This window comes from Pristis pectinata, chromosome 1 (genome assembly GCF_009764475.1).
Source record: "Pristis pectinata isolate sPriPec2 chromosome 1, sPriPec2.1.pri, whole genome shotgun sequence".
Classification (NCBI taxonomy): domain Eukaryota; kingdom Metazoa; phylum Chordata; class Chondrichthyes; order Rhinopristiformes; family Pristidae; genus Pristis; species Pristis pectinata.
In genome coordinates, this window is record NC_067405.1 from 102,547,596 (window position 1) to 102,560,605 (window position 13,010).

Sequence of the window (13,010 nt, forward strand, 5' to 3'; positions counted from 1 at the left end):
AAGGGAGGGGGTGGACAGAGGGAGAGAGGGAGGGGGGAATAGAGAGTGTGGACTAAGGGAGGGGGGAACAAAGGGAGGGGGGACAGAGGAAGGGGGGACAGAGGGAGGGGGGCTAATCAAGCAAGTAAGAGAGAACGAGAGAGTGAACAAGAGGATGACATAAAAGCTTGCAGCAGATTTTGATCTCCACCTATCTTGGACCTCCTACTCATGGACCAGGACCTCACTCTGACAAGGCCATTTACCAGCTGGTGTATAAAGGCCATCCCACTTTAATGTAATTCATGCACAAACATCTTCCATTCCTCAGATTTAGAGTGGAAACAAGCCATCCTCGACCACAAGGGACTGCCTGAAGAGAAGATATTTCAACAAAAAAGTGTTGTCTGGATGCTGCAGGAACTGTAAAAGAAGAAGAGGCTGAAGTAGTCATCTTCTCACCAGTGTCTGTACCAAAGCAAGGAAATGGCAGAATGGTCCATATTATTATCATCTCCAGGCCTGCACCTAATCATATGATCAGGTTCTTAACGGAAGGAAATTAAACTACAGAATAATAAAATGCGGTGTGAAATGGAAGAATCTTAAAATGCTAACTCCTATGAGCAGTGGAAAATCTATGAATTGTGAAAGGAGTATGTAATATGTATCATTACCATAATGTATTCATAGGAGTGTATGGTAATAGCTGGATCAATTTAATTAATTGTCACAGAGAGCTGTTATTATACAGCACATATAATGTGACTGGATTCCTGTTGAGGCATGAATTCAGTTGGCTGGTTGGATCTGCACCTAATATTTCCAAGCGGTCTCCCATCCAAGCACCAAGCAGGCTTGAGTTTGCTGAGTTGGGTACTCCCAGGGAATGCAGTGCTCTTTAGGGAACTCAGTACAGCTGAGCCTGCATTCCATAAGAAAGTCTTTGAAAAATGAATATCTGCCAAATTACAACTTGATGCTATGAACATCTCATAAAACATTCATATTTTTTTGAAGTGGTGGTCAACTTTCTGTGAAAGGGCCAGTATTCGGGCTTTGCAAATCCAAGGTATCCAATGATTTCTCCTAAGAGATGGCCAACACTGCTTTAAACCTCTAGGAGTGCAGAGTAACTTCAAAGTTTTTATACTGAAAAGTTGCAGCTAAAATAATGGCTCCAAATGTGCCCAGGAAACTCAGTATTGCTATGATAATGTAGTAGGAGTCATACGACACACAATCAGAAATACAAAATTAGTGAGCTTTCTTCTCTGAAAAGATTAATGGGGTAAATGAATATCAATTGTGCAAATGTTGATGATGTTCATAATAAATCCTCTCTTTGATTAACAAAAATGTATCCCTTTTAAATGGTTAGTGTCTTCTTTAAAGCAACCAATTCTTGAGCATGGGCATTATGTGTTCACATGATAACTTTGCTCATGTTACTCTCCCAACTACCTAGCCTCCAGGTTTCCACTCACCACAATGTTTCTGTGGACATCCATCTGGTCAATTAAACCTCTGTGAAAACCTTGACTCCCCTTTGGTAGGACTTTTGTAACCACCAAACTGCTCGAGCAGTCCCTTGTCCTGTAAAAATATCCTTAAAAACTGCCACAGTCTACCTTGCCTCAAATATCCTCAACTTCAACAAGAAACTAAGGAGTTCATTGACTTTATCACAAGGAGCGAGACCAGCAATTCATCCACTTCAAGTGATGAACCTTGCCTTCCCTCATCGCCCACCTCATCTTTCCACTTCCTTTCTAAACAAAGTATTTGATCACGGTGCCTTTATTTCTCGGCCTGAAGGCATAGCTCTGTCTGGCTTTGTCTTCTCATAACCAACATATTTTGGATCTGAGATTGCAAATGACTGCCTCTCTTCAGTACTGCCCTGCCACCTCCACGAGCTGCCATGGAAATCTTAGGGGAAATGCCATCTTAGGGGAAATCTAATCCCTCTCCCAGACCCATGTACATCCTCACTTTCTTCTTCAAGGTTCTTGAATTTACTCAATCAGGTTTTCATCTGGGCCAAAGTACAGTAATGGCACCAAGGGCAAGTACAAAAGACACCCTGAATGACTGATGAACCATCTCTTGCTAACCTTCTCAAACTCTCTCCAGCCTTTTATAGAAGTGAACGTATGGCTGCACTAAGCTTTTGTAGCCACATAACTCCCAATGAACCATTGGTGTTGCCACCATTGCCCTTCTGTTAAGCACAGTGGGTCATAAGTGATGATTAGGTAGTAGTTAGGATTAGGGCAGGCACGGTAGTGTCGCGGTTAGCGTAATGCTATTACAGCGCCAGCGACCTGGGTTCAATTCCCGCTGCTGTCTGTAAGGAGTTTGTACGTTCTCCCCGTGACTGTGTGGGTTTCCTCCGGGTGCTCTAGTTTCGTCCCACATTCCAAAGACGTATGGGTTAGGAAGTTGTGGGCACGCTATGTTGGTGCCGGAAGCGTGGCGACACTTGCGGGCTGCCCCCATAACACTCTATGCAAAAGATGCATTTCACTGTGTGTTTCGATGTACATTTGACTAATAAAGATATCTTATCTAGTTGGGGAATAAAACACCCCACCACCCCCACTCCTGCCCATGATGGCCTCTTCACTAATTTCCATGTCTCTGATCAACAAAATTATTTGGAAACACATGAAAATTTTTAAAAATAAAAATAGTTAAGAAAACTAGGGAATGCATTTCTTCAAAAACACATGAAACTGCTGATAATTAAAAATATAAATATGATATGAAATTAAAGGAAACAGAAAAAAAACTTAGTAAACACCTTTGACATGAATGTTGGAGACCCCATTCATGCTAGATGTGTCAGCAATGGCTGGCATAAAGCTGAAGGACCAGATACCATGTCTACTCTACTCCTCAGCCCAATAATTTACAGAGCACTTTTAGACTCATCGAGTCCAGAGGTAAAGCAGGGGATCAGAGGTATACGTGTACAACCTCCAGTGTATTCCCAACTAGTGCGCTGCTGTACTCAACTGCAGAAGTCCAGAACACATTGCCATGCACTGCATAGCTGGTCAGTGGTTCTCAATACACCCGCTGGCTTGGCGTCAGCACATTCTCTGGACCTTTCCCTGTACAAACCCCTTGTCGGGTACACACTTCCCAAACCTGTTATACTGTCAGGCTGTCCACAATTTCAGCATCCTATCTGAATTTCTTCCCATTTTCTTTTCATTATGAAGACTTCTCCATCCAACTCCATAAAATCATATTGCAATTCTTTTGTGCTTTTAATTTCCCATCTAAATATTCTCCAAAACTCTCCTGAATGGCCTTCCAATCTAGAGCTCTGCTTATCTGTTACCAGTTGCTTGAACCCTCTCTCAGTCCTGAAAGGCCATTGCATGGGTCTGGATGACCTACTTCCATGCTGGATGTTTCTTCCATAGGCCCTGCTCACCCATCACTTGTTCACAATGACTGGTCTGGGCTCACAGTTCATCTTCATCTTCGGTTTAACCTTCCCAGCTTCATGCTTACATCATTTGTGCACACCTTCAACTTTCTCCACAAGTCCTCCACACCAGCAGTCCCCAAACTCCCCACTCTTCCTACTCTTCCTTTCACATTTCACCACGGCATGCAGATTCAGCCATTTAAGGCCCCTCATATGAAATTTCTATTCCAAGCCCTTTTACTTTCTCCTTTAAGGGCCACTGAAAACCAATGTATTTCACCAAGCTTTGGAAAACCTCTCCCAAAATTTCCTCCTTTGGTTCATTTATTCCTAATTAGTTCCTTGCCAAGCACCTTGGTTTCTGTGTCATGTTCAAAATGTTACAAAATGCAATTTGTTGTTTTAATTCTGACCCTTAAGTTTTTCAATTAACATTGTTTGTAATTATGTTGGTGCTCGGGTGTCCAAGTAACTTTCAGAGCTGGTCTTTATTTTGGTTTTGTTATAGATTGCGTACTGGAGATTACATGATGACTTATTGGCTGTTACCGTGTTCTTTCACCACCAATTCTAGCTTTGCTGTCAGATAAGAACAAAACCCATGCATCAGCCTGACAGCCTGCAAACAGAAAATGATCATGTAGGATTTAATTTAAATCTCACATGTGAAAGATAATTGCTATAATGCTATTGTGATACTTATTTTTTTACCAAAAAAAGTCACATTTTGAACAGAATACCAGCAGAATAATTTATCATGTTCTGGAGTTAAACAGGTATAAATAAATTATTGCCACAAACAAAAGTACCTAGTTGTACATGCCAGTAGAATTTTGAACTTTAACAGGATGCCTGGTGTAATCTATTAGTGATCACCATTCTGTCTTTCACGCCACAGTCACTGTATGTGTCGAAAGGACCAGTACAGCAATGTTTCAATATGGATAGTTGTATGAGATTCACACAGTAACCTGCCCTTTCATTTTACATGTGCTGTCTGTAAAATTTACACTTCCAACTACACTTCCAACATTTTCTGTTTTTATTACCTTCTTGCAGTTTTCCATTTTATTTCCACTTACTTGAAACGCACTTACACTTTGGGAAGAAGAGGACAGCGTTTCATTACATCTAATCTCCAGTGGGAACTGAGCTCAGTCAATGGATTCTGTGAAGGAATGCCAAATCAAATCTTTTGGTTCTGCTGTGATTCTATGGTCACATTGCACGTCTGAGTTAGATGGTCCTAGATTGAATGAAGACTTGAAAACATAATCTGGGTTGACATTCCAGAGATGTAATGAGGAAATGCTGAACTCTCAGAGGTTTCATCTTTCAGATAAAAGAGAGTCACTCTGGAAAATTCATTGACAAATTGACTTTCATATAGGTTGGTGTGCATTTGGTAGAAAAAAAGGCCATTTAACGTTCAAATAATAGAAGTCTAATTGAGGGTAGAGGAGCCAAGTGACCACAAATAACCAATTACAAATGAATCATGCAGATCCATAAGGACATGACAAATCTGAATCAGGAACTGTGGTTCATTTATGGAGGGGCAGAATTAAAAAGTAGAGAAGTTATGATAAGTTTGTGTGGAACGTTGGATGGACTACACTTGGAGGGCTGCAAACAGCTTCATTTCCATAAAAGAAAATGTAGGATGAAATTCAATTCTGAGATCTAATTCCATATGTGAAACTCAGGATTACAGCCTACATGGGTTTGTGATGCACTGAAAACAATTGTTTATCTCATCTGAGAAATTGCCTTTATGATCATACTGTGTGTACTGAAAAAGGGTAAACGGTTGGTGGCTGCCAAGAAGCAGAATCAAGGTGGCCTTTGAAAGTTTCCACACTTTTATACCCAGAAGAGATAAAGGCCACTCAAGGCCAAGTGTATATGAGCACGAGGTTATTCCTGAATTTTCAACCGCCAGTAAAATTTCACCACACATGATGCATTTCTCAACCTCTTTAGCTAGAAACAGGTTGCTTTTACATTACTTCATTTCTACCAATTCTGGGGCTGCATTTGACAGTGACAAAGCATAATAAAGTAAATGGCGCTTTAGAGGTTCAGGAGCAAATCTACTAAAATATAGGGAAGTGTCTGGACAATACAAGGAAACATCTTGACAGGCTATGAGAGCTGAAGGACATTCTCAGCCCATGTTGCTCTGTAGTTAGTAGAACAGGGAGTTCAATTGTTCCCTTACCTTCTCCTGTTGTAACTTGGAAACCCTGTTTAAAAGAACTTTATCGAACTTCACCAAAACTACAGGTGGATAAGGAAGTTCCCTGCACACGATCTCAATTGATCTGTATAGAATGTGCAGCATGGAAACAGCCCATTCAGACCAACTCATCTACGCCAACCAGTGGGCACCCTTCCTTTTTAACCCCAATGCCCAACACTTGGTCCATAGCCCTCAATGCATCAGAGATTCAAGCATTCATCCAGACACATTTTAAATACTGTCAGCGACCCAGTTCCAACCACTTTCTCAGGTAGTGCATTCCAGAAGCTTACCACTCTCTTGGTCAATGCCCCTCACGTATCCCCTCTGAATCTTTCTCCCTCTGGGGAAAAGTTTCCTGCAACTATCTATATCCTTCATATTTTTTTCTACCTCAGTCACATCCTCCCTTCACCTCCTCTACTCCAGGGAGAAAAGACTGAGCTTCTCCACTCCTCATAACTGAACTGCGCCATCCCAGGCAACCTCTTGGTGAGTCTTCTCTGCAGCACGATCACATCCTTCATATACCTTGGTGACCAGAACTGCACACAGGTACCCCAGCTGAGGTCTGACCAAGATTTTATAAAGCTGGAACATGACCTCTCTACTTCTGTATTTGATGCCTTGACTAATGAAGGACAGTATCCCATGTGCCTTCCCAACCACATTATCGACCTGCACTGCCACATTCAAGGATCTATGGACTTGTACTCCAAGGTCCCGCTGTTTCTTATGATCCAACGATTTATGGTGTATTTACAAGCTTCATTGGTACTTCCAAAATGTATCACCTCACATTTCTCTGGATTAAACTACATTGGCCATTATTTAGCCTATTTCACCAACACACAACAACACAAGTTCAACCAACAACTCCGCCAATTTTTGTGTCATCTGTGAACTTACTCATCTTGCCTCCCACATCCACATCCAAGTCATTCACAAATATTACAAACAGCAGGGGTCCCAGCACCAATTCTTGTACGGCAGCACCAATCACAGGCATCAAATCACATCAACAACCCTCGACCTCCGCCCTCTAACTCCTGTTGCCAAGCCAATTTTGGATCTAGTTTGCCAACTGGCTTTGGATCCCATGTGCCCTAACCTTTTGAATCAGTTTCCCATGTGGGACCTTGTCAAAGGTCTTAGGGAAAGTCCATGTAAATCATATCTACTGCCCTTCCCTCAGCAATACATTTTGTTTCCTCTTCAAAGAATTCAATCAAATCGGTCAGAGAGGATCTGCCCTTGACAAGGCCATGTTGGCCGTCTTTGATTAGTCCCCGCATTTCCAGGTGATCATCAATCCTCTCCCTCAGAGTTTTTTTCCAGCATCTTCCCTACCATTGATATTAGGCTAACATATCTATAGATGCCAGGCTTTCCCCTGCTGCCTTTCTTACAAAAGGGGACCCATGTTTCCTATCCTCCAGTCATCTGGTATCTCATTTGTGTTCTGCAAAAATTTAAAAATCTCAGCCAGAACCTCAGCAATCTCTTTCCTTGCCTCCCATAGTAGCCTGGGATAAATCTCATCCAGCCCTGGGGATTTTCCCATCTTTCAGCCTGCCACGGCATTGAGTACCTCCACTTTACTTATGGAGATCTGCACTAGACTTTCATCTACCCCTTCAATGAATTCTTCAATTACAAAGCCTGTTTCCTTTGTGAATACTGGTGAAAAGTAGTAGGACCTCATCTATGCCTTGTGGCTCCAGGCACAGATTGCCCATTTTGCCCTGGTTATTCTTTTGCCCTCAATGTACTTATAGAATGCCTTCAGGTTTACTTTAATCCTGACTGTTAGTGATTTCTTGTGACCCTTCTTAGCCTTCTTAATCTCCTCTGAAGGGAGGCACTTAAACTTTTTATACTCTTGACAGGCCTCCCCATCATTAGTTCCCTATACCTGTCATGTGCTTCCTTTTATCTCTTTATCCAACCCTCAATACCTGTCAACATCCAGGGTTCCCCATACATGTTACCTTTGGAATTTACCCTGTCAGGAACATGTTGGCCTTGAACTCTTGCTGTTTCATCTTCAAACACTTCCCACTACGCAGATGTAGACTTACTTGCAAGTAGATGCTTCTAATTTACCTTTTGCCAGGTCCTCCCTTATGTTAATGAAATTGGCCTTCCTCCATCTTAGTACTGGTCTATTCCTAAACTTTTCCTTAACCATTTTCAAATATACAGAATTTTGGTCACTGTTTTCAAAATGATCCCCCACTGACACTCCCTCCACTTGACCAGCTACTTTCCCCAAGATAAGGTCCAGTAATGGTCTTTCCCTCATTGGTCTATCTGCACACTGTGTCAAAAAGCTCTTCTGGACACACCTCAAAAATGCCATCCCCTCTGAGCCTTTAACGCTAAGGCAATCCCAGTACGATAATTCAATTGTTATTACATCTCTCTGATATCTGTCTGCACATCTGTCCTCTATCTCCTGTTGACTGTTGGGATATCTGTTATACAACCCAAGGTGACGCCACCCTTTCTTTTCCTAATCTCTACCCATATGGCCTTGTTTAAGGAGCCTTCTTGGATATCCTCCCTCTCTACTGAAATAATGCAATCTTTGGTTAACAGTGCAATACCTTCTCCCTTTCACACTCCTTTCTGTCTCACCTAAAAATTCTATTCCCTGGAATACTGAGTTGCCAATCCTGCCCATCCTTCAGCTATGTCTCCACGATGGCAACAATATTGTAGAGCCTCATGTTAATGAAAGCTTTGAGTTCATCTACTTTACTGGTGACACTCCTTGCATTTACCACCTGCTCTACCCCGTAAAAAAAAATTCTAAGTTTCACTGAGTGTACCTCTCATTCTACTACACTCTAGAGAATACAGGCCTAGTCCATTCAATCTCTCCTCATAGGGAAGCTCAATCCAATGAATGTAATCTCTCGATAGCAAGTACATCCTTTTCTTTAGGGAAGGAGACCAAAAATTTGACAGAAAACTCCAGGTGCCTGACTTCTAAGTCCCAAAAGATCTGCAGTAAGACACCTTTAGTCCTGTACTCAAATCCTCCTGTGACAAAGGCTAACATTTAATTTGCCTTCCTGATCGCTTGCATCACCAGCCTGTCAGCCGACTGTGACGTGTGCACAAGGACACATACATCCCTTTCAACACCAACATTCCCCAATCCATTATCACTTAAAGAAAACACTCTGCTTTTCTGTTTCGCGCACAGAAGTGGATGATCTCAAATGTTCCTATACTGTCTGCCTTGTTCTCATTCACTTAGCTTGTCTATAACCAACCACCCCCCCCCCCACCCTCCCTGAAGCCTCAGTTCATCCTCTTCCATACTCACAACCTCATCTAATTTAGTATCAGCAGCAAACTTGGAAATATGACATTTTGCCTCTCGGCCAAGTCACCGATACAGATTGTGACTAGCTAGGGCCAATCTGAGAAAGATCCGCTTCTTCTCACTCTTTGCTTAACCAGTTCTCAATCCATGCCAATATATTAGCCTCAATTCCATGAGCACCAACCTTGTTGACAACCTCCTGTGTGAGACCTTACTGAAGGACTTCTGAACATCTAGACTCCACATTCACAATTTAATTCTCATCTGTTCTAATGGTCACATCCTCAAAGAACACCAATGGATTAGTTCAACATGATTTTCCTCTCAAAAATCTGTGTTGACTCTGCTCAATCCTATCACTCTTTTCTAGTTGTTGTGCTCTTATATACTTCATTATAGATTCCAGCATTTCCCATACTATTATAGGCCAACAAATCAGTATTTCCCCATTTTCTCTCTCCCTTCTTTCTCAAACATTTGCCACCCTGCAATCTACAGAAACTACCCAAGAATCTATTAAATTTCAAAAGATGATAACCACTTTATCCATTATCTCTGTAGCCACCTCTTTTAAAACTCTACGATGCAGATTGCCTGGCCCTTGTTATTTATCAGCTTCCGGTCTTACCAACTTCACAAGTGCCATCTGTTTGCTCATGCTAATTTCCATTAGTTTCTCTTCCTCACTAGACCCATGTTTATCTAGAATTTCTGATGAGGTTTTTTTGTCTTGCGCCAAACATAGAATAGTACAGCACAGGAACAGGCCCTTCGGCTTACAATGTCTGTGCTGACCATGATGCCAACCCATACTAATCCCATCTGCCTACACATGATCTCTATCCCTCCATTCTCCATCTGCTTATGTGCCTGTCTAAGTGCCTCTTAAACGTTACTATCATGTCTTCTTCCCTGAAGATTGGTTGAAGGATTTTTAATTTCTCTGCCATTTCCTTATTCCCCATAATAAATGTTCATTTTCACTTAATTATTACATCACCATTCGTGAAAGAACAACTTACAAAGGACAGAGGAGGGGATTAGCTGCATTGCGCTTGTGGAAAAATGGCATAGGCTCAAAGGATCAGATTGCCTCTTTGACTGCTATTACCGTCCGATGATTCTGTGAACCTCCTCATCCCAGAAACCAAATATATTATACATTCTTCAATGGGATTGTTTAACTACCTCTCTTTAAGAATAAGCTTGACCTTTTTGATTATTACATGATCTGTAAATGCCAGGAGGAACAATAGCATCCCACATCAATCGCTATTTCAATTTACTAACTTCAACGCTGAAGAACAGGATTATATTTCACTCCTTTTTGCTGTCACTAAGAAAAGTTCCTTGCTACAATAGTGTAGCAGTTTTAATACAGGCTCATCTTATATTATTTCCAATTACAATGGAAAAGATTTAACCTTTGGTCTGCTGAAATATTTATAATACTCTCTAATCTCTGGCTGACAGATTCTGGCAGCTATTATCGAACAAAGCATTGACTGACAAAGAACTGATTTTTTTTTAGCTTGCACAACAGTTTTGGAGTATTTGACATTAAAAATTGTTAACAAACATAATCCATCAATCAGAACAAAGCATGCAAGCTATATAAAAACTGAGGAATGATGAATGTATATTTGTAAAGATAGTGAAGACTGTTTTGGTAGCCGACAACTTTAGATTGGTTGGTTGTTCATCCTGCCATACAACACATCCACATTCATCAACCTTGGGCTTTCTCAGAGCTCCCCTATTTGCAACATCACTGAGAAGCCTTTAAGAATAGATCAAGTGGTTTGGATACCTTTAACTGTTCTCCATGCAAGGTCCTGAACACAAGTAATTTTAATGTGTCTGTATCAAAAAGAATATCTCCTTCAAAGCAGTCCTTGCTGGGTCAGACATCCACAGGCAGATGAGAGGAGATTTCAATTTGAGGTGGACACCCATTTTGTACCAATCTCAAGCAATGGGGATTTGCCAGAAATGCTAGTCATTTAGGAAGGGAGTGAGCCTTTATAAAAATCAAAACACAGACACTGAAAAGTTAACCTGATTGTGCCAAGGAACCATCAAGACCCACAACAAAGCAGCCTGAACACCAAATTAAATACTACCTTTCCTTTTGTTAACTCAGTTCATCTTTGGTATGATTCAAGGAGTTGTGCTTTGGAACCTTGTAATCTAATCTGGAGCAAATCACGGAAACATGGAGGCCACTGAGCTCATTGTCTACACAGTCTCTCTAAAGGGGGTGATTAATTAATCCCAGTCCCCTGCAATTTCCCTAATGCTCAGTCTTTACTATTCTTCGTTTACACATTGAAAGTCACCACTGAACCTCCTTCCACCTGCCTTTCAGACAATGCACTCAGATCATAATGATTCGAGGAACGTTACTCCCTTTCTCCTGTCTTATTTGTTTGCCAATCGCCATAATTCTGTGTCCTCTGATTACCCACCATCCCGGCAGTGGAAACAGTTGCTCCCTTTTCACCCTCTCAAAAACAATCATTTTGACCTCTATTAATTCTAACCCTTCCAGATCTGTACAGCTGCAGTTAAACCTTGGGTGGTTTTAAGGGGCATCTCAGAAATTGCCACTTATGTTCCGTTTTCAACAATAACTGAAGGAGTTGTCCACAGTAAGAATTATAAGCTTGCAACATTCTTCCATTAGGATGCAGCAAAGTCATGATTTCTGATTATTTAAAGGACTTATGGTGCAATTAACAGTGTTAGTAGCTCACATGATTTAGACATATATCCCACATTATTGCTTCTCGTCATGCTCTCTGGATACGTTAATTAATAAATTAATTCACTTATGATTACGGCAATTTCCTCTGATTTCACAAACTCATCATGCTTCATTGCTGCTAAGCTGTTCTGTTCCTTCCCCTTTGTTCCCTGGGCTCAGGCAACCTCTGTAGTGATCAATAAAATTTTCAATTCAAAATTAGCAGCAAGAGGTGAACGTGTGCACGGTGCCTGGAAGAGACTGGAGCACAACTTCCAAGGCGGCTTGACCAGCGCCATCAGCGAAATCAGGCAAAAGGTTAGAAGGAAAAGGATTGCATTTCTCAAAACAAGTGAAGAACTAGGTAATGCAGGAAAATAAACTGAAGATAAATGTAGCAGCTTGTGAAATAGTCACAAGGAGCCTTTGTTGGACTGTGACACAGCAATGAACCTTCAGTGGGAACTGAAATGTAATAATCAGATTCAGTGCCTCCAGTAACAAAATAAGATGAAGGATAGGCTTGAAGAAGGGATCACAGATAATTCCAGAGTTCAATAGTTTTTTTTAACCCCACTCTTACAAGGAATTGTTGGGGCGGTGAGCTTGATTGAAGGGCAACTGCACCAAATTCCACTCATACTATCAGAGCGTTCTGACAGAAATCATCAACATGAAAAAGAAACTTTGCTTCTCTCTCCATAGATGCTGCCTGACCTGACTAGTTCCAATATTTTCTGTTAAATTTCAGATTTTCAGCATCTGCAGTACATTACTTCTAGAAAATTTTGCAATGAGACAAGTAAGGAGATACGAGGAGAAGTTGATTAAAAAAAAAGTTTCAAAAATGTCTTCCGAAAGGTGAGAGAGGTGAAACCGTGGAAAAGTTTAACAGAGAAATTCCCAGTTTGGAGCCTGGACATCTGAAGGCATAATCAAAAGTGGAGGGGCTCAGGAAACTGTAGTTGGTTGAGTGGTCAGAGGTGAGCAGATGCAGCAGAGTAGTACGTAGATTGGGCTTTCAATGTGTTGAAACAGATGTAAATATTGTGCAAGATATCAGGATTGAAGGAACAGCAGAAACTTTGTTCTATTTCAGATTTCTGAAGAACGCATGCCTATGGAGGGGGTGAAGAATAGAGGACACTACACCCATTGTTAGAATTAACAGACTTAACCCAAGTACTCCCAGACTATTTGTGATAGGGATATTTCCTGTGCACATATTAATAGTTTGAGAGACTAGCAACTATATTTGCAG